Raw genomic sequence first — 26841 nt, forward strand, 5'->3', positions numbered from 1 at the left:
GACTTTGGTTCCCTATAGAAAATAGGGAGTAGGCTATAGTTTAATTAAGGCTTTTAGAGCCTAGTAGGTGATGTTTGGCATGCTAGGTAATGCATGGGTTATTTATGTTGTAGTGATGCATGGTAGGCTTGGACCTAGAGGGGAAACTTCTATGATCTGCCTTAGTAAGGTACGGAAGTATTTTTTGAGATATCCAGATGAGTATGCATGTATTATGTGTTTGAATGGATTATGTGATTGCATGTTTTATATGTCTTTATATATACAGCATGTCACGACTATATGTTGCATACATGAGCATATTGAGCTTTTACCTTAGAGGTATCCTGTATTAGGGCGCTCACCCTATGAGTTGTGGATGGTTGGATACTTAAGTCTTGTGTCAGGTCACCTTTATGGTTGGACACATGTACTAGTATCAGGTCACCATTATCCACTGGGTTATGAGCCATCTCCTGAGGCGATGACGCAGCGTGCTATATACCCTGGGCCCGGTCATTGAGCTTGTTTCTTGACCTGAGAGTCTTGGTACCCAGTTCATTTGCATACATGCACACTTAACACCGTATACTCGTACTCTCTTACTGATCATGTTAGGCTCACTTTCGGTTGTTTTCTGTTGGCTGGATGCCCTATTCCATGGGGCAGTTGCAGGTAGTTCTCCCGAAGACAGGGAGGTTAGGTGGTGACCAAGGATGGATAGAAGGGTTGACCACTAGGTTTTTCTTACCTTGTATTTGACTTACTTTAATTCCGTAGTTACTCTGATTAAGATTATTTTATTGATTAATTGCATTCTTACTTCTGATTAGTAGGTGATCACGGTGCGGGTCACTACATTGCCCCTTGGCTAAGTCAATCGACTACAATTTTCCTTTTCCCTCAACCATCACCCACCACGAGCGTTCAAGTCGAAAAACCCATAAATCGACCTTTTATTACCCGAATTGAATTTCGCTTGAACCGACATACTCTAACTTCCTAAACTACAAGCACGGCCAAATTTCTTGCCCGAGCAGATTTCCGACAGCGGCTTCCGTCGAACCGAGATCTGCGCCACTTTTGTTCATTAATCTAAAACCCCACCAAATCATAACCAAATTGGCTTCCGTTCAAACCGACCTATTCTCAACATCCTTGGCCACTTCCAGAAACAGCCCCTTAACCAAAACCTATGTCTAAGCCTAATTTAAACATAAATTTCCCAACATCCCCTAACACGAACTAAAAATTTGCACAAGCTCACCTCAAACTTAGCCACTTTCACACACCTCACCGAACAAATTTCCCAACTTACAGCCTACACAACAACACTATTAACCTCAATTAGACCACTTTGAAACCTCAAGCCAAGTACCCACACCCAAAGCTATCTCGTATTCAAACTCTTAACCGATTTTCCCAACTGGAGCCCCATTCTACACGTCAATAACACCAACAAACACTTACCTCCAACCCTTATAGCCTTCTAAAACTTCATCCAACACACCATTTAAACATGAAACCAACTAGCCTAGACAACCCCTTAAGCCTTATTCCATCAAAATTCAGAAATGAGCAAAAACACAACAAGATGACAAGCTGAAATTTTTGAATGCATAAGCCCCTTTCAAGAATAATTCAACACACATATCAAAGCTCATTTCAACACCATAAACACACATAAATTTCGAAATTATGGCATGAACCTACAAATTTTGAAATAAAAATTCATCACCAATGCATAAAATTCCATATTTTTGAAATGTAATGCATATTCCATCGAATTTTCAACTCAAACTCAACATATAATTCATTCCAACATCAAAATAAATGAAATTTTTGAAACCAGGGCATGAACCCTACTGAAAATTTCTGAAAATTTTGAAACCCATGGTCAATATTCATAAAAACTCGAAATGCATGAAGAAAATCAAATAAAACACATAATATCTTTAGTTGGTGGCCAAAGAACATGTTATAATTTCCTTAAATCTTCAAAAATGCACAAGGAAAACTGAAAAGAGGGCTGAGACTTTCGAAATTCAGCAGCCTATCTTCCTTGGGTCGAGCTCCGACCGGTGAGGAGGTGGCACGGCGGCGGGAAAGTTGGAGGGGTTGGTGGCCGAAGAGGTTTGGGTCTTAGAGAGGTGAAGGGGGCGGCTAGGAGGGGGACTTGGGGGCTAGGGTTTCACTTAGTTTGTATTTTAGGGTTTGAAAATGAGAAGTGGGGATTTAAATTTGATTGTGTACAAAAGACTTAAAAGTGCTACTTTAATAACTTATGAAAGTTGTACTAGTTGTTTTACAACTCTTCTACTACTCACACTTAGTCCCTTAAATTTCCTATGTTTGAAAAGTCAAGAATTGAAGAAAATATTTTAATTTCACTTGCTCGGGTTTTAAAATGTTAAATCTTGAAAACTTCTAAAATTAACTCTAAAATGTCATAAAAATAATTATGGTCACCCGAAAAGTCTTAAAATCGAATTTTATCTATTTTTCTCAATTTCTCATAAATCTCATATCTTGTGAAACCAAGAATTACCGCCAAAATCCACCGTCACCTCATGCCGGATCCGAAATCACTGAACTCAAGAACTCAAGAATTCTATTTAAATCAATAATTAAATATTTTTATATCACAATGATAAAATAAAATATTTAAATAATAAACAGAGCGATTCAAATAATTTAAATAAACTAGATGGGTTGAATCTATGCAAGATGAGTTTAACCAGTTTACTAGAAATTCGGTCTGGAACCTAGTTCCATGGCCCTCTTATCAATCAGTCAAAGGTACTCGATGGGTGTACAAAAATAAAATCAATGAAGATTAAACTATGATGCAAAACAAAGAAAGATTGAGTCGCTTAATGATATAGACAAGAGAAAGGTATTGATTATGACTAGACTTATGCTCCAGTTGCCAAAATGAAAGCTATTAAAATGTTCCTCGCCAATGCATCCTTCAAGGAATTTAAAGAATTTCAAATGTATGTCAAAGTGTCTTTCTCAATGGTAATATTCAAGAAGAAGTCTACATCGAGCAGCCTCCTGAATTTGTAAATCATCAGTTTCCTGATCATGTTTTTCATTTAAACAATGTTCTTTACGGATTGAAATAGGCTCCCAGAGCTTGGTATGATATTCTAACCAAGTTTCTTCTTGAACATGATTTCACTGTAGGCACAATAGATAAAACACTGTTTAAAGTCACTAAGGATAATCACACTCTTCTTGTTTAAATTTACGTTGAGGATATTATATTTGAGTCAATTAACCCCAAACTGTGCAAAAACTTTTCTATGTTAATGCGGGACAAATTTTAAATGAGCATGATGGGTGATTTGACATTCTTTCTTGGATTGCAAGTTAAGCAGTTGGAGAATGAGATATTTATTAGTTAAACCAAATACACTAAATAATTTCTCAAGAAGTTTGGCATGGAAAACTGATAAGTTGCTACTACCCCTATGAGCTCATAAATTAAGCTTGACAAAGATGATGGGAGAATTCCAGTTGAGGTAACTATGTATCGAGGTCTAATAGGATCACTGCTTTATTTAACTTGTAGCAATCCCGATATTGTATTTGCAGGGTGCCTATGTGCTAAATTTCAGTTTGACCCTAAACAGTCTCATTACTTAGCAACCAAACGAATATTAAAATATCTCAAAGGACTGATGCAATCATGGACAGCTCGTATGCGGATCATATTGCGGAGAATATGAGAGATCCACTAAAGTTGCCAGTCGGACCAGTTAAAAGGAGGCGAGCTAAACAGTTCTAGGAAGCCCTTCAAAATATGTTGATTAATTACCAAGAGAGCGATGGAATATTCGAAGTTCATTTTGGGGAAAGTTGTAATGTCCTGGAAGTGCACGGAAGCCTGGAAAAAATAGCGGAATTGTCAAGAAAAAGTTCAAGTAGGAATTCTCGCGCCCCAGCGGATGACTCTCCCGCTCGAGCGCGAGAATCAAAACAAGTCGTATCAAGTTTCGGGCGTGTTTGAGCGAGCCCAACATGCGCTCTAGCGCGAGCGAGCAATATATCCGCTCCATCACGAGAGGACTTCCAGTGGGAGCCTTAATCAGGCATGCTATAGCGAGCTACATCCGCGCTCCAGCGCGAGTCGGCGTATTGCACAAATTCAGAGGTGTTTTGTGTGTGCAAGATTTTGATAGTATTTTAATATCTTGGTTATTTTAAGTGTTTTAGTTTGTTAGAAAACTTTTCCATGATATCTTTTGATATCTTTGGCATTATTTTATATCTTTTTGAGTTGTAATATAAATATAAATATACATTAATTATTGAAGAAGATTAATTTTGATTATTGATTTTATCAGTCTAAAATTCTCTCAAAAATTTTATTGAAGTTTTGGCTTTGTTCTAAATCAAACTTATCAAAGTTATTAAACTTTGTGAAGTTTGTCAATTGTTCTTCATTAAAGATTGTCAGATACAAGTTATCTGAATGTCTCATTGAATTCAATTGTTTCGTAATTTTTATTGTTAGACATTCATCAATTAAAGGTGAAAATTCAATTCTATATTTTTTTTATTTTTTCACGAGATTATACTTGTCTTAAAAATATCGAAAAACATCAATTGAATCTTATGTTTAATTTATTTGAGGGCACAAATTGGACTACTTTCGTGTTTGATTTTCATTAATCAACCAGGTTTCATATCATTTTGCATCAGAGACAAGTTTCTTTGAGACAAGTAAGTATTGTTTCAACAATATTTGTTCTTATCTGTTCTTCGTTCTTCGTCTTCGTTCTTCATCTAAATCTATTCTTCGTCAAGTCTTCGTTGTTTCTATATTGTTGCTCAAGTTTCGTGTCTTGTGCTAAAAGTTAACTCAAAGTTAAAAAAATAGAAAAGAAAATTTCTGTAAAAAAATAGAAATAGGAACCGAAAATCTGCTTCAAGAAAAAAAAATAGATAAGCGACATAACTTGTGGCAAAATTCCGTTCTTGTATCTTAGTTCATGATTGGGTTCAAGTCTAGTTGATTATCCATAAGTCCTTTTCACTTATTTTTGTTCAATCTTTCGTGAAGTCAATTTTTCAGCGTCTAAAAGTTTTTAATTTGAAGGTCTGATCTTTACTCCACAAAGCAAATCCTACCATATATTTGAGTGAAAAAAAAAATTAGATTGTTTGAGTTATTCGTTTGGAGTGACTTGCGAGATCTTGGGTGAGGGTATTTTATTACTAACATTTTCTTGCAGGTACAATGAATCCAAATAAAAAATTAGGGGAAAATTCGAGCCAAGTAATTTCCTAGGCTCAAATGGAGGCTTTGGTGGGACATATGACTAGAATGATGAGGTCGGAGTTGGAACCACTACATGAGAGGATGAGTAAGTTGGAGGAATGTAGTAGTGGTGAAAGTAAGAGTAAAAACAAGCATGGGATGGATGACTTTGAGGGTGAGGATGATGAGAGCCATGATGATGATTGGGAGAGGGAAAGGCTAAGACGTGGGGTTGGTAGAAATAGGCGGGAGGCGGTGCAAGGAAGATATACTGATGGGGGTAGAGAAGATGAGAATATTAGCAGTATTAAGAGGAAAATTCAGTCGTTTCATGGGAAGTCTGATCCTGAAGCATATCTAGAGTGGGAAAAATGGGAAGAGTTCATGTTTGACTGTCATCGCTATTCTAATCTTAAGAAGGTGAAGTTGGCAGCGGTGGATTTTGTGGATTATGAATTAATCTAGTGGGATCAGCTTAGTAACACTAGGAGGAGAAGTGATGAGCGGCCTATTGAGACATGTGATGAAATGAAGCGAGTCATGAGGAAGCGGTTTGAGCCTAACCACTACTATCGTGAGATGTTTAGGCGCTTGCATACTTTGAAACAGGGTTCTAAGAGCGTGGAGAATTACTTTAAGGATTTGGAGACCACGTTGATCCGGACTAATATTGAGGAAGATAGTGAGACTACTATGCCACGTTTCATGTGTGGTTTGAATAGGGAGATTGAAAATCAAGTGGAGATTTGTCATTTTTTGATCTGGATGAGTTGGTGCAGACGGCCATGAAAGTGGAGCAACAACTCAAGAGGAAAGGAGTTGCTCGAGCTACATTCGGTGGAGGTTTGTCGACTTCTTGGCGTCCAAACGTTGCAAAATGGGAGGATAGCAAACCGGTATCCAAACCAAAATCTGACACCAAACCGGAGGCGACAAAGCAAGGTAAATCTGAAACTTCTTCTAATCGTTCTAGAGATATCAATTGTTTTAGATGTCAAGGTGTTGGTCATATTGCTAGCCAATGTCTAAATAAGAAGTTAATGATTATTAATTCTTGTGGTGATATCGAGTCTGAGAGTGAGAAGGATACTGAAAATTATGATGATATGCCTGCCTTGGAGGATCCTGATGATGAGGGATTTGGTGCGGTGGTTGGAGAGATGTTGGTGAATAGAAGAGTTTTAAATACACAACCTAAGGAGGAGGAAGGGAGTCAATGAGAAAATCTTTTTCATACTCGTTGTTTTGATAATGGAAAGGTGTGCAGTCTCGTTATTGATGGTGGGAGTTGTACAAATGTAGCAAGTTGTGAGTTGGTTGAGAAATTGGGGTTGCCTATTCTAAAGCATCCTCATCCATACCGGTTGCAGTGGTTTAATGACTGTGCGGAGGTGAAGGTTACCAAACAAGTAGCAGTTCCATTTTCTATTGGTAAGTATGTTGGTGGGGTAGTGTGTGATGTGTTATCTATGCATGCTTGTCATATCTTGTTGGGTAGACCGTGGCAGTTTGATAGGAGGGTAGTCAATGATGGGTTTAAAAATAAATATTCTTTTACTATGAAAAAAAGTCCATTGTATTATTACCCATGTCTCCAAAGAAAGTATTGGAGGACCAAATGAAAAATAAAAAAAGAGAGGAGGCCGAGAAAAAAAGTGATAAAAAAGGGAGATGGCCTTAGAAAAGAAAAGTAGAGAAAGAAAGTGAAATAAAAGAGGCTGAAAAAAATGTATATAGCCCAAAAGAGTGAGTTGAGAGGTGTTTTACATTCTCATGTTCCACTTGTGTTGATCTTTTACAAGGAGGTTCTCCTAAACACAAGTGATATAGCCAGAGATCTTCAGAGCATTGTTACATCTCTTTTGCAGGAGTTCGAGGATTTTTTTCCTGAGGAGCTACCTTAAGGGTTACCACATTTGAGAGAGATTGAGCATCAGATTGACTTCATACCCGGGATTGCATTTCCGAACCATACAACTTATAGGAGTAATCCGAAGGAGACAAAGGAACTGCAAAAACAGGTAAGTGAACTTTTGGATAAAGGTTTTGTGCATGAATCGATGTCACCATGTGCAGTGCCTTTGTTGTTAGTGCCTAAGAAAGATGGACCTTGGCGTATGTGTGTAGATTGTAGGGCTATAAATAACATTACCATCAAGTATAGGCATCCTATTCCTAGACTAGATGATATGTTAGATGAGTTGCATGGCTCTAGAATTTTTAGCAAGATTGATCTTAAGAGTGGTTATCATTAGATTAGGATGAGAGAGGGATATGTATGGAAAACTGCTTTCAAAACAAAGCATGAGTTGCATGAATGGATGGTTATGCCTTTTGGTTTGACTAATGCACTTAGTACTTTTATGCGTCTAATGAATCATGTTTTACGTGCATATACTGGAAAATTTGTTGTTGTCTAGTTTGATGATATTGGTAAATCTCAAGAACTTGGATGATCATGTGGAACACTTGAGAGTTGTACTAATCACATTGCGTGCTGAACACTTATATGCTAGTCTGAAAAAGTATGCGTTTTGTACAAAAGAGCTTGTGTTTCTTGGTTTTGTTGTGAGTGCACAAGGTGTAAGAGTGGATGAAGAAAATGTGATTGTCATTCGAGATTGGTCGACGCCTACGTAGATTGGTCAAGTTAGAAGTTTTCATGGACTTGCAAGATTCTACAGGAGGTTTATGAAAGACTTTAGCACGTTGGCGGCACCTATGACTGTGGTGATTAAGAAAAATGTCCCGTTTCATTGGGGATATGAACAAGTGAAGTCTTTCAAACTTATCAAGCAAAAATAAATTAATGCTCCTCTATTAGTTTTGCCTGATTTTTCTAACACCTTTGAAGTTGAATGTGATGCTTCAGATATAGGGATCGGAGGAGTGTTTGATGCAAGGAGGGAAGCCAGTGGAATATTTCAGTGAAAAGCTGAATGGAGCAGCGTTGAATTATCTAACGTATGACAAAGAGTTTTATGCTTTAGTGCGCGTGCTCGAGACGTGGCAGCATTACTTTAGGCCGAAAGAGTTTGTGATTCATAAGGATCCTTAATTTTAAAGCATCTCAAAGGACAACAAAAGTTGAATAAGAGACATGCAAAGTGGGTGGCATTTGTGGAAACTTTTTCTTACGTCATCAAGTACAAGAAAGGCACGGAAAATGTGATAGTGGATGCGTTATCACGAAGGTACGTACTCTAAACTACTTTAGATGCTAAATTTTTGGAATTTGAGCAAGTGAAGGAATTGTATGCTAGTGATGGTGAATTTGGAGAAATATTTAAATCATGTATGCATAGTCCTCAAGGAAAATTTTATTTGCATGATGGTTACTTGTTTAAGGAAAATAGATTGTGCATTCATAGAACTTCAATTAGGGAGTTACCTGTTAGAGAATCGCATGGTGGTGGTTTAATGAGTCATTTTGGTGTGGCAAAAACATATCAAGTTTTGCATGAGCATTTTTATTGGCCACAAATGAAGCATGATGTAGAAAAGGTTTTTGAACGGTGTGAGACATGTAAGAGGGCAAAATCTAGATCACAACCGCATGGTTTGTATAGTCCGCTTCCAGTACCTAGTAAACCTTGGATAGACATTTCTATGAATTTTGTTCTTGGGTTACCGAGGTCTAAGAAGGGGAGGGATTCTATTTGTGGTTGACAGCTTTTCTAAAATGTCACATTTTATTGTCTGTCAAAAATCAGATGATGCTTCGCATGTTGCAGATCTGTTCTTTAATGAGATTGTGTGATTTCATGGCATGCCTAGGAGTATTGTTTCTGATAGGGATACTCGATTTTTAAGTTAATTTTGGAAAACATTGTGGTGTAAACTTGGAACCAAATTATTATTTTCTACTAGTTGTCATCCTCAAACTGATGGACAAACTGAGGTAGTGAATAAAACCTTGGGAACTTTGTTGCGCTCTATCATTAAAAAGAACTTGAAGAATTGGGAAGATTGTTTGCCATTTATTGAATTTGCTTATAATCATAGTGTACATTATACTACGAGTTATTCACCATTTGAAATTGTTTATGGTTTTAACCCATTGACTCAGTTGGATTTGATGTCTTTACCTATGAGTGAAAGATTAAAATGGATGGTAAGAAGAAAGCTGAATTTGTTAAGAGCTTGCATGAGAAAGTGCGTCAGAATATTGAGAAAAAGAATCTGCAGTATACTAAGCAAGCGAACAAAGGGAGATGGAATGTTGTATTTGAGCCCCGTGATTGGTTTGGTTGCACTTGAGAAAAGAGATTTTTCCGGAGAAGATGCGTTCCCAGTTGTTGTCTAGAGGGGATGGTCCATTTCAAGTCCTTGAACAAATCAACGACAATGCCTACAAACTAGATCTGTCAGGTGAGTATAATGTGAGTACTAGTTTTAATGTTGCTGATCTTTCTTTGTTTGATGTATGTGATGAACGAGATTTGAGGACAAATCCTTTTCAAGAAGGGGAGGATATGCGATCGTGGACAGCTCTCGCATGCGGATCATATTGCGAAGAATGTGATAGATCCATTAAAGTTTCCAGTCGGACCAGTTACAAAGAGGTGAGCTAAACAGTTCAAGGAAGCCCTTCAAAATATGTTGATTAATTACCAAGAGAGCGATGGAATATTTGGAGTTCGTTGCGAGGAAAGTTTTAATGTCCTGGAAGTAAAAGGAATTCTGTAGGAAATAGCGGAATCGTCAAGCAAGAGTTCGGGTAGAAATTCTCGCGCCACAGCGAATGACTCTCCCGCTCGAGTGCGAGAATCAAAACCAGTAGCATCAAGTTTTGGGCGCGCTTGAGCGGGCCCAACATGCGCTCTAGCGCAAACCGCACGCTCGTGAGTGAGCAATATTTTCGCTCCAACATGAGAGGAGTTCCAGTAGCAGCCTTAATCAGGCGCGCTTGAGCTAGCTACATCTGCGCTCCAGCGCAAGTTTGCGTATTGCACACATTCGGAGGTTTTTTGTGTGTGCGATATTTTGATAGTATTTTAATATCTTGGTTATTTTAAGTGTTTTAGTTTGTTAGGAAATTTTTCCATGATATCTTTTGATATCTTTGGAATTATTTTATATCTTTTTGAGTTGTAATATAAATAGACATATACATTCATTATTGAAGAAGATTAATTTTGATTATTGATTTTATTAGTCTAAAATTCTCTCAAGAATTTTATTGAAGTTTTGGCTTTGTTCTAAATCAAACTTATCAAAGTTATTAAATTTTGTGTTGTTTGTCAATTGTTCTTCATTGAAGATTGTCAGATACAAGTTATCTGAAGGTCTCATTGAATTCAATTGTTTCGTAATTTTTATTGTTAGTCGTTCATCTATTAAAGGTGAAAATTCAATTCTATCTTTTGTTATTTTTCAGCGAGATTATACTTGTCTTAAAAAGATCAAAAAACATCAATTGAATCTTGTGGTTAATTGATTTGAGGGCACAAATTGGACTATTTCATGTTTTCTTTTCATTAATCAAACAAGTATCATATCAGGAACTCCAAATGTTGGGTTATGGTATGCTAAGGATAACTCTTTCAATTTAGTTGGTTATTCAGATACAGATTATGCAAGGTGAAAATTGGACAGGAAAAGTACAAGTGGATCATGTCAGTTTCTTGGAGACAGATTGATCTCATGGTTTATCAAGAAACAAATTAACTTCCATTGCCACTTCCACGAATGAAGCAGAGTATTTAGCTGTAGGAAGTTGTCGTTCCCAACTGTTCTAGATACAACAACAATTGAGAGATTATGGAATCGAGGTTAAGGAGTCACCGATATTCTGTGACAACACTAGCACAATTTCGATCACATATAATCCTATTCTTCTCTACATAATGAAGCTTATTGATGTCAGAGATAATTTCATCCACGATCATGCATTAAAAGACATTAGACTGACATATGTCTCAACTGAACAACAAGAATGCAGCTGATATCATCACCAAACCACTCCCGGAGACTAAGATTTCTCACTTTAGAAATGTTTAGTACTTAATAAATTATCTTAGAGCATTAACTTAAGAGGAATTTTGAGTCTTTAAGAGATCAACTTATAAGCCAGTAATCAGTTGCCCTCAAGCTAAGGTGGCTCAGTTTGGTTTCAAAAATGGACTAGTCAACTGACTCAATCTGGGTGGTACTGAATATAGTCAACTGAGCTTTTGGACCAAATGATCTTATCATTTACGTTGGTTATTACTTGACTCGATTTTTGATTTAATATCAAATAATATGAACCAATAAAATCTTTCATTTTCAAAATCTCTTAAAAATGATTTAATTTCGCATCATAATAATTATGTTTTATTAAAATATTTTCTTGTCTATGACAGACTGCCACATGTCATGTCAGGGAATTTCAAAAGGTTCATTGTACATATGTAACATTGGTTTTTTATTTAAGTCTCTCCATCTCAATTTGAACTTCACTACTCATTCTTTTTTTTTCCTCAAAAAATCGCAAAAACCCTAAATATTTTCTTCTTTACAAAATCAACTCTTCCAAATGGCCGGCGTACATCCTCAATGCTATGGAAGTTGATTTTGAATCATTGTATGATATGAATGATGAGGTAATCACCTTAGTATTTCAGAAGATCGAGACATCAGGACGTCGATTCTTTCTTACTGTTAAAACTCTGGATATCTACGAGAAAGATCTTATTTCCTTGTATCGCAAGTGCAGCGATAATGAATATGGAGCAGTAAGATTATCTGTTGTTGGACACCAACTAACTGTTGATAAAGCTTACTTTGCTCAAGTTTTCAAGATCCCAACTGAGGGCATCTCTGATTTCAACACCATCTCAGTCCATGATCTCACTAAGATACAGACACTATTTTCTGATTCAAATCAAGCAGTGAGTATGCCCGACTTCAAATGTGAGGTCAAGATGGAATGTCAACTCTTAGCTGATGTCGTGGCCAAGAGTATTCTTGCCAAAGCTGGGTCTTTTGCACAATTTACAGTTGAGAAATTTTGATTAATGACGGCTATCATGAAGGATATCAAAATCAATTGGGAAGATGTTCTATTTAAGGTTTTCCACAATATGATGCTTGAGACCAAGACATATTTTGGTTATGCTATTCAAATTAGCCATCTGTTGGATCACTTCGGCATTAGTCTGCATCAGACCACCTCACTTCACAAGTATAGAGTTCTGAATGCTCAATATATTAATGATCTCTGATCAAATAATATCTCTGAGAAGCAGTCTTCTACTGAAACTATCAAACCCACAGCAAAGGTCACTACAACTTTGAAGCAGTCCAGAGTGACAAAAACTGCTGTCAAAATAATTTCCAAATCCAAGAGAAAGTTGATAGTTCATCACAGTTATGTAGATGACAGTGAACTAGAAGATGTGACTGTCAAGCCTTTGCTCAAGAAAGCCACGATGTGTAGGTCCAAACCCATATCTTCACCTTCAAAACTGATCATCCATCCACTTTCAAAAGTTACAATCACCATGACTCAAACTGGTCCAAGCTCATCAGATAAAGTGTTTCATGAAAGAAGTACCAAAGACAATTATGATCCAAGGGGCAAAGTGATAACAATTGCAGTACCAATTCAGGCAGTCTCCACTCCAAACTATTTTGCTCCCACAATTTTTCCACTAGCAAGACCCATTGGAGATCTTTCTTCTCGTCAAATAGTTGAAAACACTCACTCTAGTCTGGATCTAATAGATAACGAATGATCAACTGTGGCTTCATCTTCCGACGTTGACAGGACAACCAAAGACATTCAAACACAAATCGATTTAACAATAGATGAATGTTTGGAGTTTGTCGAGAATCTACAGATGAAGTGTTTGATGTATGGTGAAAGTACAGGACATCTACTCTTGCTTGAAACCTGAAAAATAAGGGTGAGCTCAGAACCTATATTATTTTGATGGAAACTATTGTTAAAACAGTCAAAAATATAGATATGTCGTTGCCTTGGATAGGAAATATTTCCTTAACTTGATGATGATAAAAAAACTCACATCTATCCATGCTCAACTTAAAGGGAACTATGATCCGACCTCAAGAACAACATATGGAGATAGAGTTGTTTTTACTCAGTTGGATCCAGATGTCTCTTCTCTGCAACGTCGAGTCCCCTTTTGGGAAGTATAGAAGGACACTGATCAGGTTTTCGAACAAATTATAGCTTTCCCAACTGAATAGACTCAATTAACAAATCACTGTACAGATGTAGCGCAATTTCATAACAATTTCCATTACTAGAATTCATACAACATTAAAAAAAACGTAGCACAATTTTGAATATTTTGATCTTTATACTCCTCTAATGATGGTTAGACCTCAGATCAACCTTCTAGTACATAGGTGTACAATCAATTCGATCAAAAAATCATCTCTACTTGATAAAAGATACTTAATCTAATTGTCACTTAGCTCAACCGTCTATAGTTAGTACAAAGACACCTGGAATCATCTTTATTGAAAATTAGCACTGGCGTTTCCAAAATGAAAAAAAAAATTGATCGAATAAACCTTACATTACTGCTCATGTTCCTAATTTATGAATATGTTTAAAAATAGGGTATTCGGAAATTAGGATCTATCCCGAGAAAAAGTGGAATCCTAAATTCTCTTTTTAGACCAAGAGAACGTTCCTTAATCTCATCAAGAACATCTCTGAAAACTTTTGGAAAACTGGGATATAAAGAGTGGTGACACTCTAAAATGTGTTGATGGTCTCCCAAGGGTAATATTCCCTTTCCAAGTTCTAAAGCACGACAGGTGATAAATGCATTTTGTGTGCATTATTTTGTGATAGGGTTATGTCTATTTTGTGTGCAATCATATTTTTTTATGTGTTTTAGTGCATGTGTGTGTATTTCACTCATCGGATTAATTTTGTAGGAAAATGAATTGTTGAAGAGTGAATTACGGAGCAGATTTGTTCAAAAAATCAAATTTAATTTTAGAGAAATCTAAATACGATCTTCACCGTTCAACATAGAGTTTATGATGTTTTGAAGCTACTGTCCAAATTTCAGCTCAATCCGACAGCTAGATCTTGAGATATAAATTTTTCATAATCGTCGCTCGCTGCAGAATTTTATACTGCGCGCGCGCGAGAATTGAGCTCGCGCGCCCGCGAGCCGGAGTTTTAGATCTCTGTTTTTTATTGCTGCGCGCACGCGAGACCTATGTCGCGCGCCCGCCTGTTTTGGCATCAGTTTTGTTCCGAAAAGTCCTATTTTGTTAAGGAAATTAATTGGTACAAGTTTCGGACCATATATATAGAAGATATAACATATTTTTGGGGGTTGGGAGGTTCCAGAACACAGACAACGCAAGGGAGGCGGCTACAAGGCTTGGGAGAGAAGATTTCTCTTTTATTTTCTTTTATTCTTCTTATTTTTATTTTTTAATATTGTTTTTAATTATTGAGTAGTTTATTTTCAACCAAGACGGCGTGATTGGGCCGAACAAATTTATGTAGAAAACTTGGATGTTTGATTGAGATTTTTCAGAGTTGATTTTATTTTATTGATTGTCATATTTATATTTATCTTGTGAATAGTCTGATCAACTGTTTTCTTGAATGTTAATTGATTCCAAGGCGACAGAGTAGGGATTGATTTCGATCACTTTGATAATCAATATATTGTAAAACCGACTAGAAATAGAATTTGGTTTCAGTGTGCGGTTTGGGTGTAAACTGAATTTTCATAAATATTTAATGCATTCAAATTTGATTAGAATTACGAAAGATTAGTTCATCAATATTTGAATAGGATTGATTGTTCTAGAAATAGTCCTTTGAACAAATTAGGAGAATTCCCGTGAATTAAGATTAAATCTGAGTCCTGAATCGACTACATGTTACATGATTTGTTCGGTACCTACGTGTGTCTTGGTTGTCTTTGTTTTAATTATTTTTATCTTTAGTTATTTTTATTCTTATTTCTTAAAAAAATTTTATTTTATATTCTTATTTTATTTAAATAAAATTGCTCTTTATGATTTTGTCTAGATTAAGTAAAATAATTAATTCTTAAGAATTGACTGCATTTCCTGTGGGATCAAGACTTGGACTCTCTGTCCACTTTACTATTACTTGACCTGGTACGCTTGCCAGTAGATTTATATCACACCGATTTAGCCAGTCAACAGGATTCCAGAAAAATTATAATCAATATCCGTTTATCGCTCTTTATTTTCATAATTACAACTCGTCACCTATTTGGACAAAAATGAATCATCTACTGGTATCAATCCACTGTGGCTTATACGTAGTCTTAAAGGATCAATAAAGTTAAAAAAAAACCATGGTTCGGGATTCCTACCAAAATCTCATACCTTGGTATAAAATACTCTAAACTTAGAGTTTCATCTTAGTTGAATCTCAAAACTATGGTCTATTCAAGGAGTTATTTTATCCCAAGAAACTGAAATCAAAGAATCACTCACCCCAAAGGTTTACCTTTCTTATCTTTGACGATGTCAGATGATAGTTATGATTAACCATTGACACTAAACCTTGTACCAACCTAAATCTCATCATTAGAGAAAGCTCTAAAATCTCAACAAAAGAATCCTTTTACCACTGGAATGCTATTGGATATCTAAACCTTTTATGACTATAAAATCTATTAAGACTAAGGTAGCCTCTCATGTACAATCTCTAAAGCACGATATGCTTATAGAGTAAAACACTGGCATATGGTCGTTCTCCCTCTATTGTCAAATCAAAGATAGTTTCTCTCTAGCGAACAAATATAATACAACCCACATTACTCGATATCCTTCAGAACTTTGCCTATGGTGCAACTAGTCATTCCTGTAAACAAGCATCAAGATCAGGTACTTAATCGTCTTGTTCTAAAAAAAACAATTTCTGAACTGATAAACGGATAATTACTTAGCATTTAATTGAATTGATTCTCATCACAAGACGTTTAATAATTTTGTTAACTAATATACTCAATGTCTGGAATAAATAATATAAATGATTCAAATGATTAATACAAGAAAACCAATAGTGTTACATCGAGTTGTTTCTTACAAGATCTGATACTTATAATTCAAATTCTAATACATGCAGAAATCTTACATTCCGTCTATACAATACATGATATTCGATTACACTCTTCTTGAAGAAACTTATTCCTACCAAGATCTACAAAATCTTTTCAATCTACCAAATCCTTCCAATAATGAAGGAAACAATGATCTGGTAGATGGGTAGGATCTTCATGATAATCTCTCTAACTAATTTTGGAAAATCTCACAGGTTCTTCCTCCGGTCATGGAATGATCAGAAGCCACGTTCCACATGTTTTTCCCAATAATCTACTACGTCCAAAGTCTCATTGCCAACTAACGGCTTAGGTCCAGTACGGATAAACCTATGCAATTTTCGAATCTACGACGATCATTCTTATAGTGATGATGAGATCTCGAGGATGTCTACACTCCTCCCCCGACGCCCATCACTGTCGTGGCAACTGCCGTCGTCATAACCAACCCTCTAAAAGAAACAACATAAAGTAACCCAAATAATCAAAAATTATGTCCCAAAAATATTAATGCATGTTCTGATACCATAAAAATAGTGATCCAATCCAGATCAACTACTAGATAGAATTTAGGCATGCAATTAGCCTAAAACATAACACATAATTAGATATACTGCAGAAACTTAAACAGTAAACTAGCTCAACAAAATACAATCAATAAATAACTGGAAACCCAATGTAAATAGTTAAACAACCCAATCGAATCAATACAAATATCAGAATAATATCTTAAGCCAACCCCAGCACCCAAGCCATGGTCACAAACAATGCACAATTCCAACTCCCGAGCAACCTGCAACTACCCCGCCTATTGGGATGTCAATAAATGTGACCAAGGAAGTGAGCGATAACAGTGCTTGATGAGTGCATTTTGTATGCATTAGTTTGTGATAGGTTTATGTCTATTTTATGTGCATTCATATTATTTTATGTGTTTTTATGTGTTTTAGTACATGCTTGTGTATTTCACTCTTCGGGTTAATTTTGTAGGAAAATTGATTTCTGAAGAATGAATTACGAAGCACCCATGATTCAAAATTTATATTTTATTTTAGAGAAATCCAAATCTGATCTTCACCATTCAAAATACATTTCGAGATGTTTTGAAGCTGCTGTCCAAATTTTAAGTCGATCCGACCGCTAGAGCTCAAGATATGATTTTTCAAAATCTTTGTGCGCAGCAAAAAATTGAACTCGCTCGAGCGAGCGAGATGGGCCAAAGTTCCTTCGGAGCAGAAATTTGCTCGCTCGGCGAGACTTGTGCTCGCTCGAGCGAGCGGAGCATGGAGACTTATTAAATTTGGAAATTCTTGCTCGGGAAGGATACCATCTTTTGAAGACCCTTGGGCATATAAATACGAACCCGTCCATCAGAATATGGGTTACACAACTCTTTTGAAGAGAGGTGGCTACAAGGCTTATGATAGAAGATTTCTCTTTTCTTTTATTCTTCTTTTTATTTTTGAATTATAATTTAAATTATTGAGTAGTTTGTTTTCAACCAAGACGGCGTGATTGGGCCGAACAAAATTCATGTAAAAAACTTGGATGTATGTTTGGGATTTTTCAGAGTTGATTTTGTTTTATTGATTGTCAGATTTATATTTGTTTTGTGAATAGTTTGATCAATTGTTTGCTTGCATGTTAATCGATTCCAAGTCGACAGAGGAGGTATTGATTTCGATCACTTTGATAATCAACATATTGTAAAACCGACTAGAAATAGAATTCGATTTCAGTGCGTGGTTTGGGTGTAAACTGAATTTTCACAAATATTTAATGCATTCAAATTTGATTAGAATTACGAAATATTAGTCCATCAATATTTGAGTAGGTTTGATTGTTCTAGAAATAGACCTTTGAACAAGTTAGGAGAATTCCCGTAATCTAAGATTAAATCTGAGTCCTGAATCGGCTACATGGTACATGAGTTGTTCGATACCTACGTGTGTCTTGGTTGTTTCGTTTTAATTAAATTTTCTTTTCAACTATTTTAATTCTTATTTCTTCAGAAGTTTTCATTATAAATTCTTATTTTATTTAAATCAAATTGCTTTTAATGATTTTGTCTAGATTAAGCTAAATAATTAATTTTTGAGAATTTACTGCAGTCCCTGTGGGATCGATACTTGGACTATCAGTCCACTTTACTATTACTTGACCTGGTACACTTGCTAGTAGATTCATATCACACCGATGTAACCGGTCAAGTTCTTGGCGTCGTTGCCGGGGATTGTTTGGTTAATATTAGGATAGATTATTTGTGGGGCCTTGGGTTTCTAATCTCAAATCTTAAGGGCATTTAATGAATAAGCATCATTAAACTAATAAGGAAAGAAAGGATCTAAAAAAAAAAATTATTTTATTTTTTTTTTCAAAAAGGGGTGCGCCCCCGCCGCCAAAAACTACCGCGGGGGCGCCCCTGTTTTTTTCCAAAACAGAAGGCTAATCTCCAGGCTGCGCGCGAGCCGTCAAAAATTACCGCGGGGGTGCCTCTTGGAGCAGAAAATTGCCCTGTTCTTTGTCCGCAAATTTGATCCCTTCAACTCCTTCCAATTCATCAAACTCAAGTCTAAAACATGATATAAAAGATCCAAATCATGCATATTAATATAAACAAGGTCTCAAGCATCTATACATGTATTTATTACATCGTACAAGTCACTAAAGAAACGATAAACGACAACGACACAAACTATCTCAAGTTTGATACATGTATTCCAAAACCAACTAAACCAAAGTTTCATGCTTCTAAAGTTCAAGACCTCATCTACAACCCGAGTCCTCACGTGCTAGACTCTCTCCCAGCTGTCAATGACGTCGATGATCAGCTCCTGCCCTTTCTGTTGTCATGCACACATACAAAACAAGACAACAGCCGGATAAACTCCGGTGAGATATAATTCTCAGTATAACCAACATATCGAAAGCGTTAAATAAATCATATTAACTCTATTTCAAACTCGACTCAACAAATAGAGTACTCAAACTCTTTAAATACGAATTGATTCACATAACTTCGAAGCCATCAAGATTCATAAATGATCTTGACATGGATATCCATCTAACAAATTCGTAAACGACTCGCAAATAAGGTTAACCGCAACCTTGGCTTAGAATCAATTCGATATAGCATCATATCAACTCAAATATAAAGATCCACTACCTGAGATGGATCGACAACATCACAATCAAATCAAAATATAAACAAGTATGTGATTTTTGCGGGCCAACTCAAAGATAATCGTTTTTGAGTTTCAAAGTCCCTATTTCACGATGTCGTCATTATACCTTCGTTTATTGAGGTTCTGAACTCTTCAAATCTGCAAGATATAATCAAAATACATATATCAAACTTCATACCAATCTATCATTTCAGAAACGAGTCAAAACCATCAAGAATTCATCAATCAATCGCATTTCAAACCTCAACTCTTTCTTCGTTCGTTCAAAGTCGGCGTCTCGTGTTGTTGGCCTTCCAAACTTGACTGAAACTGAACAATAAAAATACTATAACATTGATAACATCTCAATAACAACTTCAACTCAGAATTCGTCTATCAAAACAGTTCCAAAACTCGATTAAACAACGTAGCGATTCAAAATCGGTAACCGACGTAATTCCCGACTTCGAAACTTGTAACTCAACTCATATATCAGCATATATCTTATAAAACTCAGCCATACAACAACATATCAGCAGCTATACTTGTAAAGATACATGCTACAAATCATAATCAATCCCTTCAAGCATTCAACTTTGATCCGGTGTCGAAACTAGACGCAATACAAATTGTAAAACATGATCGACAACTCAATATCTGATATCTGTCAATTTTCGAAATTCAAATCATTCTAAAAGATATAAAATTTTACACCAAATCGAAGCCCTTGTCGTAAGGATTCCAGAACACTTTTCGGAATCAAAATCGGATAACCGTAGCGAAAGATATAGCAAATCGAAAATCACAATTTCAAAGAAATTTGAAGAAGTCGGGCACTCTGTATTCTAATTCTGATTTCTAAATGAAGTACACGTATCCATGCTTCTAAAAATAGCAAAAATCAGATAGCTATAGATAAATTGCAATTTAGTCCCTAACAACTTCGTAAATTGCAATTCAGTCCTCGATTTTCTTTTTAATTCAATTTCAATCATAAATAATTTAAGAATATTAGAATTTAATCAAAACTCTAAATATTCCCAAATTAAATATACACGGATTAAAATCAAATTAAATTTCGGATTAATCTCTAATTAATCCCGGGCCTTACATTTCTCCCCCACTAAGACATGAGTTCGTCCTCGAATTCATAAACAGTATAGATATGCAGTCCGCATGCTCATAAGAATAAAGAATAACTGAAAACTGAATAAGAACTCACATCAATGAAATAAGTAAGGAAATCGTTGCTTCATATCTTCTTCGACTTCCCAAGTTGCCTCTTCAACTCCGTGTCTACTCCATTGAATCTTCACCAATGGAATGGTTTTCGTTCGGAGTTTCTTCGTCTTTCTATCAAGAACTTGAATAGGTTGCTCAAAATAGCTAAGAGTATCATCCAACTCAGCTTCATCGGAGTGAATCACATGAGATGCATCAGATATGTACTTCCTCAACATCGATAATGAAAGACATCATGTATTCCAGATAAAGACATAGGAAGAGCGAGTCGATAAGCTAGATTGCCTATCTTCTCGAGAATCTCATACGGCCCAATATACCTCGGAGATAATTTCCCTCGTTTACCAAATCAAACGGTGCCTCTAAACGGTGAAATCTTCAGAAACACTCTATCTCCCTGATCAAAAGATAACGGCCGTCGTCGTACATTCGCATATTTGGTCTGTCTGTGCTGTGCTGTTCTCATTCTCTGCTGTATCAGTTTCACCTTTTCAGTCATCTGTCTGATCATATCTGGCCCTAACTCAGGTACCTCAGAAACATCATCCCAATACCAAGGTGATCGACACTTCTTTCCATATAACGCTTCGAATGGTGCCATCTCTATACTCGTTTGATAACTGTTGTTATAAGAAAATTCCACGAGTGGTATAGAATTTTGCCATGTAACACCAAAATCAAGTACTACAGCTCTAAGCATATCCTCAAGCGTCTGAATAGTTCGTTCAGATTGACCGTCGGTTTGAGGATGGTAAGCAGTACTCAAATGTAAACGCGTACCTAGAGCTTCCTGTAGGCTATGCCAAAAGTGCGAAGTAAACCTCGGATCTCGGTCAGATACAATCGACTTTGGCACACCATGAAGTCTTACCACTTCTCGAATATAAAGATCCGCCATTTGATCATGACGATAAGTCATTCGATAAGGAATAAAGCACGCAGATTTCGTCAATCTGTCAATGATCACCCAAACAGCATCGTATCCTCGAGATGATCGTGGCAACTTCGTTACAAAGTCCATGGAAATGTGATCCCATTTCCATTCAGGAATTGATAAACTCTGTAATAAGCCACCCGGTTTCTTTCTTTCAGCCTTCACCTGTTGGCAATTCAAACATTTGGATACAAATTCAGTCACATCAGACTTCATTTGTTTCCACCAGTACTGACTCTTCAAGTCATTGTACATCTTTCGGCCTCCAGGGTGAACACTAAAGCGACTACAATGGGCTTCTTTCAGAATATTTTGTCTCAAGTCTGCAATATTGGGAACAATTATTCGGTTATTCACATACAAGATATCATCGTCACTAAGCTTGTACTCAGACTTATGTCCTGATCTGATCATTTCAATCGATTTCTGTACATTCTGATCAGCTTTCTGTGCTTCTTTGATACAAATCAACAACTCTGGCTCAGAACTGATTGCAGAAACTCTCATAGGCCTTCTATCTGTCTCAAATACATATCCAGAAACACAACAATTCTCAATCAAATTAGATACACCTATAGTAGATAAAGATAGAGCACATACTTTTCTACTCAGGGCATCTGCTGCTGCGTTAGATTTTCCCGGATAATATTTGATTTCACAATCAAAATCCTTCAATAAATCAAGCCATCGTCGTTGTCTCATGTTCAATTCAGATTGTGAGAATAGATACTTCAGACTTTTATGATCAGAAAAGATTTCAAACTTCTCGCCGTATAAATAATGTCTCGAGATCTTCAATGCAAAAACGATAGCAGCCAATTCAAGATCATGAATCGGATACCTAACCTCATGTGGTTTCAGTTGTCGAGAAGCATAAGCAACAACATGTCCTTTCTGCATTAAAATACATCCCAAACCCTGGTGAGAAGCATCACAATAAACAACAAAATCACCAGTACCTTTAGGGATTGTCAACACTGGCGCAGTAGTCAATCTATTTTTCAGTTCAACAAAACTCCTTTCACATGCCTCAGACCAAACAAATGGTGCATTCTTCTGTGTAAGCTGTGTAATAGGCTTCGCTATAGATGAAAAATCTCGAATGAATCGACGATAATAACCAGCTAAGCCCATAAAACTTCGAATTTCTGGCACAGACATCGGTCTTTGCCAACTGATCACAGCTTCTACTTTGCTTGGATCCACTGATATACCATCTCCTGAAATTATATGGCCAAGAAACACGACTCGTTGCAACCAAAACTCACATTTGGATAACTTGGCATATAATTTTTCTTCCCGTAACGTTCTCAATATAATTCGGAGATGATCAGCATGTTCACACATATTCTTAGAATAAATCAAGATATCATCGATAAATATGATCACGAAATCATCTAGATATCTTTGAAATACCCTATTCATCAATCCCATAAAAACTGCTGGTGCATTCGTTAGACCAAAAGGCATGACTATGAATTCATAATGGCCATACCTGGTTCTAAATGCAGTCTTAGGAATATCTTCGTCTCTAACCCTCAGTTGATTATATCCGGATCGCAAATCAATCCTCGAATATACTGACGATCCCTGCAATTGATCAAATAAATCATCGATACGAGGTAAAGGATAGCGATTCTTTACCGTTGCTTTGTTCAATTGCCGGTAGTCAATACATAGCCTCATCGATCCGTCCTTCTTTCTAGCAAACAATACCGGAGCACCCCAAGGAGAGACGCTCGGTCTGATATAACCCTTGGCCAACAAATCTTCGAGTTGGTCTTTCAGTTCTTTCAATTCAATCGGTGCCATACGGTAAGGTGCTTTTGATATCGGCTGTGTACCTGGCATCTATTCAATACCAAAATCTACCTCTCTGTATGGTGGCAATCCTGAAATCTCATTAGGGAATACATCTGCAAACTCGCTCACCACCGGTATATCAGTCAATTTTGGACTAGTCTTCAGTATATCGACTGCATAAATAAGGAATCCTTCTGCCCCTTTCTGTAACAAGTCAGTCATAGAAAGAACAGATATCAAAGGAATTCTAGATCGTGATCCCTTACCATAAAATTTCCATTCATCAGTCATATCAGGTCTGAACTTCACAATCTTCTGAAAACAGTCTACTGTAGCTCTGTACTTGGTTAGCATATCAATACCGATTATGCAATCAAAATCAGACAAACCGAGTACAATACAATCAAGCTCAATCTCATGCACCTCACACTGTAATATACAATTTCGTACAGACTTCACTGATACAATACCTCGACCCAGAGGTGATGAAATAGATACAACAGTAGCTAAGGGCTCAACAGGTAATGAATGCAATGCAACAAACTGCTCAGATATAAAAGTATGCGACGCACCAGTATCAAATAAGACATAAGCAGGATAACCATAAAGAGAACAGTTACCTGCAATCACATCATCTGGTGCCGCTTGTGCTTGCTCCTCAGTCAATGCAAACACCCTTGCTTGTTGCCTTGGAGGTTGATTCACTGTCTGACCTCCTCCTCTACTCGGTGCGGCAGGCTGTGGTTGAAAAGAGTGAACTGAAGATGTAGATTGACCCGCCGGTCTCGATGCTCCTGCACCCTGTGCACCTTCAGATCCTCGTTGTGGACACACTCTTGCAAAGTGTCCCATCTTGTTGCAAATGTGGCAGCTTCCAAACACACCTCGGCATTGTTCATCAGTATGGCGACCTCCACATTTGGTGCAATATACATCAGACTTCTGTCCAGCTCTAGACTGTCGGGATCCACTAGAACTAGAAGAGCTACCACCACCTTATCTCTTGAACTGTTTGCTCTTACCCTTGAAAAAAATTTTCTTTCCACTGCTACTACCTCCAGCTTCAAATCGAGGTGGCTGTGGAATTTGTTGCTGTCCCTGTGGTTGTCTCACTGGCTGTGGCACAAACTGTGCTCCTCGTTGTTTCAGTATTCCTGCTTCTGCACCCTTTGCTCGATTCAGAGCATCAGCAAAGGTATTCGGTCTTCCCGAATTCACAAGGGTAAACACATCAGGATTCAAGCCATTGATAAATTGATCGTCTTGAGCTTCATCACTAACAGCAATATGTGGTGCAAACTTCAACAGGCTAGTGAATTTGGCAACATATTCTTCAATATTCAATTGTCCCTGTTGCAAACTTGCAAACTCTGCTCCTTTGTCTTTGCGATAAGAAACAGGAAAGAAACGCTGATAGAAAGCAGTTCGAAATACAGACCAGGTAATAACAGTACCTTGGTTTTCCAGTGCTCTCTTCGTTGCTATCCACCAACTCTTGGCAAGGCCATGCAATTGATGAATTATCAGTCTCACACGACGATCATCTGTATAATCAATGGACTCAAATAACTGCTCAATATCTTCCAGCCAGTTCTCACACTCTATAGCATTCTCTGTTCCTTGCAACTTCGGTGGTTTGAATGACTGGAATCGTTTCAAAAGTTTTTCCATCGGATTAGCATCACTGAACTCATCAGTAGACGTACTACCCTGTCCATGTTCAGACATTGTCACTGGGACCTGTGCAACATTTGTCTGTTCAGGCTGATTTGTAGCCAATGTCTGCCTAACTCTTGGTTCTGGTCGGGGAGGCATATCTGATAATCAAACACATTAGTGTACAGTTCATCATATCATAACACATTTCTGTTTCAGTTCCTCAATGCCTTCTCAAAAGATCGAATCTGATTCAGTCGTATTATTACATGCTTCCAATAATATCAGATAACGGATAGCATGCAATTCTTAAAGCTGTAAATCAAGTCAGATAATAAACATGCTTCAATAATACTTAAATCAGAGTAAACGACTCGATCTACCCCGCTCATCTATTCTTAGTCCAAGAAACTTAACGCTCTGATACCACCTGTTGTGGGGCATCGGGTTGCTAATCTCAAATCTTAAGGGCATTTAATGAATAAGCATCATTAAACTAATAAGGAAAGAAAGGATCTAAAAAAAAATATTTTTTTTTTTCAAAAAGGGGTGCGCCCCCGCCGCCAAAAACTACCGCGGGGGCGCCCCTGTTTTTTTTCAAAACAGAAGGCTAATCTCCAGGCTGCGCACGAGCCGTCAAAAATTACCGCGGGGGCGCCTCCTGGAGCAGAAAATTGCCCTGTTCTTTGTCCGCAAATTTGATCCCTTCAACTCCTTCCAATTCATCAAACTCAAGTCTAAAACATGATATAAAAGATCCAAATCATGCATATTAATATAAACAAGGTCTCAAGCATCTATACATGTATTTATTACATCGTATAAGTCACTAAAGAAACGATAAACGACAACGACACAAACTATCTCAAGTTTGATACATGTATTCCAAAACCAACTAAACCAAAGTTTCATGCTTCTAAAGTTCAAGACCTCATCTACAACCCGAGTCCTCACGTGCTAGACTCTCTCCCAGCTGTCAATGACGTCGATGATCAGCTCCTGCCCTTTCTGTTGTCATGCACACATACAAAACAAGACAACAGCCAGATAAACTCCGGTGAGATATAATTCTCAGTATAACCAACATATCAAAAGCGTTAAATAAATCATATTAACTCTATTTCAAACTCGACTCAACAAATAGAGTACTCAAACGCTTTAAATACGAATTGATTCACATAACTTCGAAGCCATCAAGATTCATAAATGATCTTGACATGGATATCCATCTAACGAATTCGTAAACGACTCGCAAATAAGGTTAACCGCAACCTTGGCTTAGAATCAATTCGATATAGCATCATATCAACTCAAATATAAAGATCCACTACCTGAGATGGATCGACAACATCACAATCAAATTAAAATATAAACAAGTATGTGATTTTTGCGGGCCAACTCAAAGATAATCGTTTTTGAGTTTCAAAGTCCCTATTTCACGATGTCGTCATTATACCTTCGTTTATTGAGGTTCTGAACTCTTCAAATCTGCGAGATATAATCAAAATACATATATCAAACTTCATACCAATCTATCATTTCAGAAACGAGTCAAAACCATCAAGAATTCATCAATCAATCGCATTTCAAACCTCAACTCTTTCTTCGTTCGTTCAAAGTCGGCATCTCGTGTTGTTGGCCTTCCAAACTTGACTGAAACTGAACAATAAAAATACTATAACATTGATAACATCTCAATAACAACTTCAACTCAGAATTCGGCTATCAAAA

Source organism: Henckelia pumila, chromosome 1 (assembly GCF_033568475.1).
Source record: "Henckelia pumila isolate YLH828 chromosome 1, ASM3356847v2, whole genome shotgun sequence".
Lineage (NCBI taxonomy): Eukaryota > Viridiplantae > Streptophyta > Magnoliopsida > Lamiales > Gesneriaceae > Henckelia > Henckelia pumila.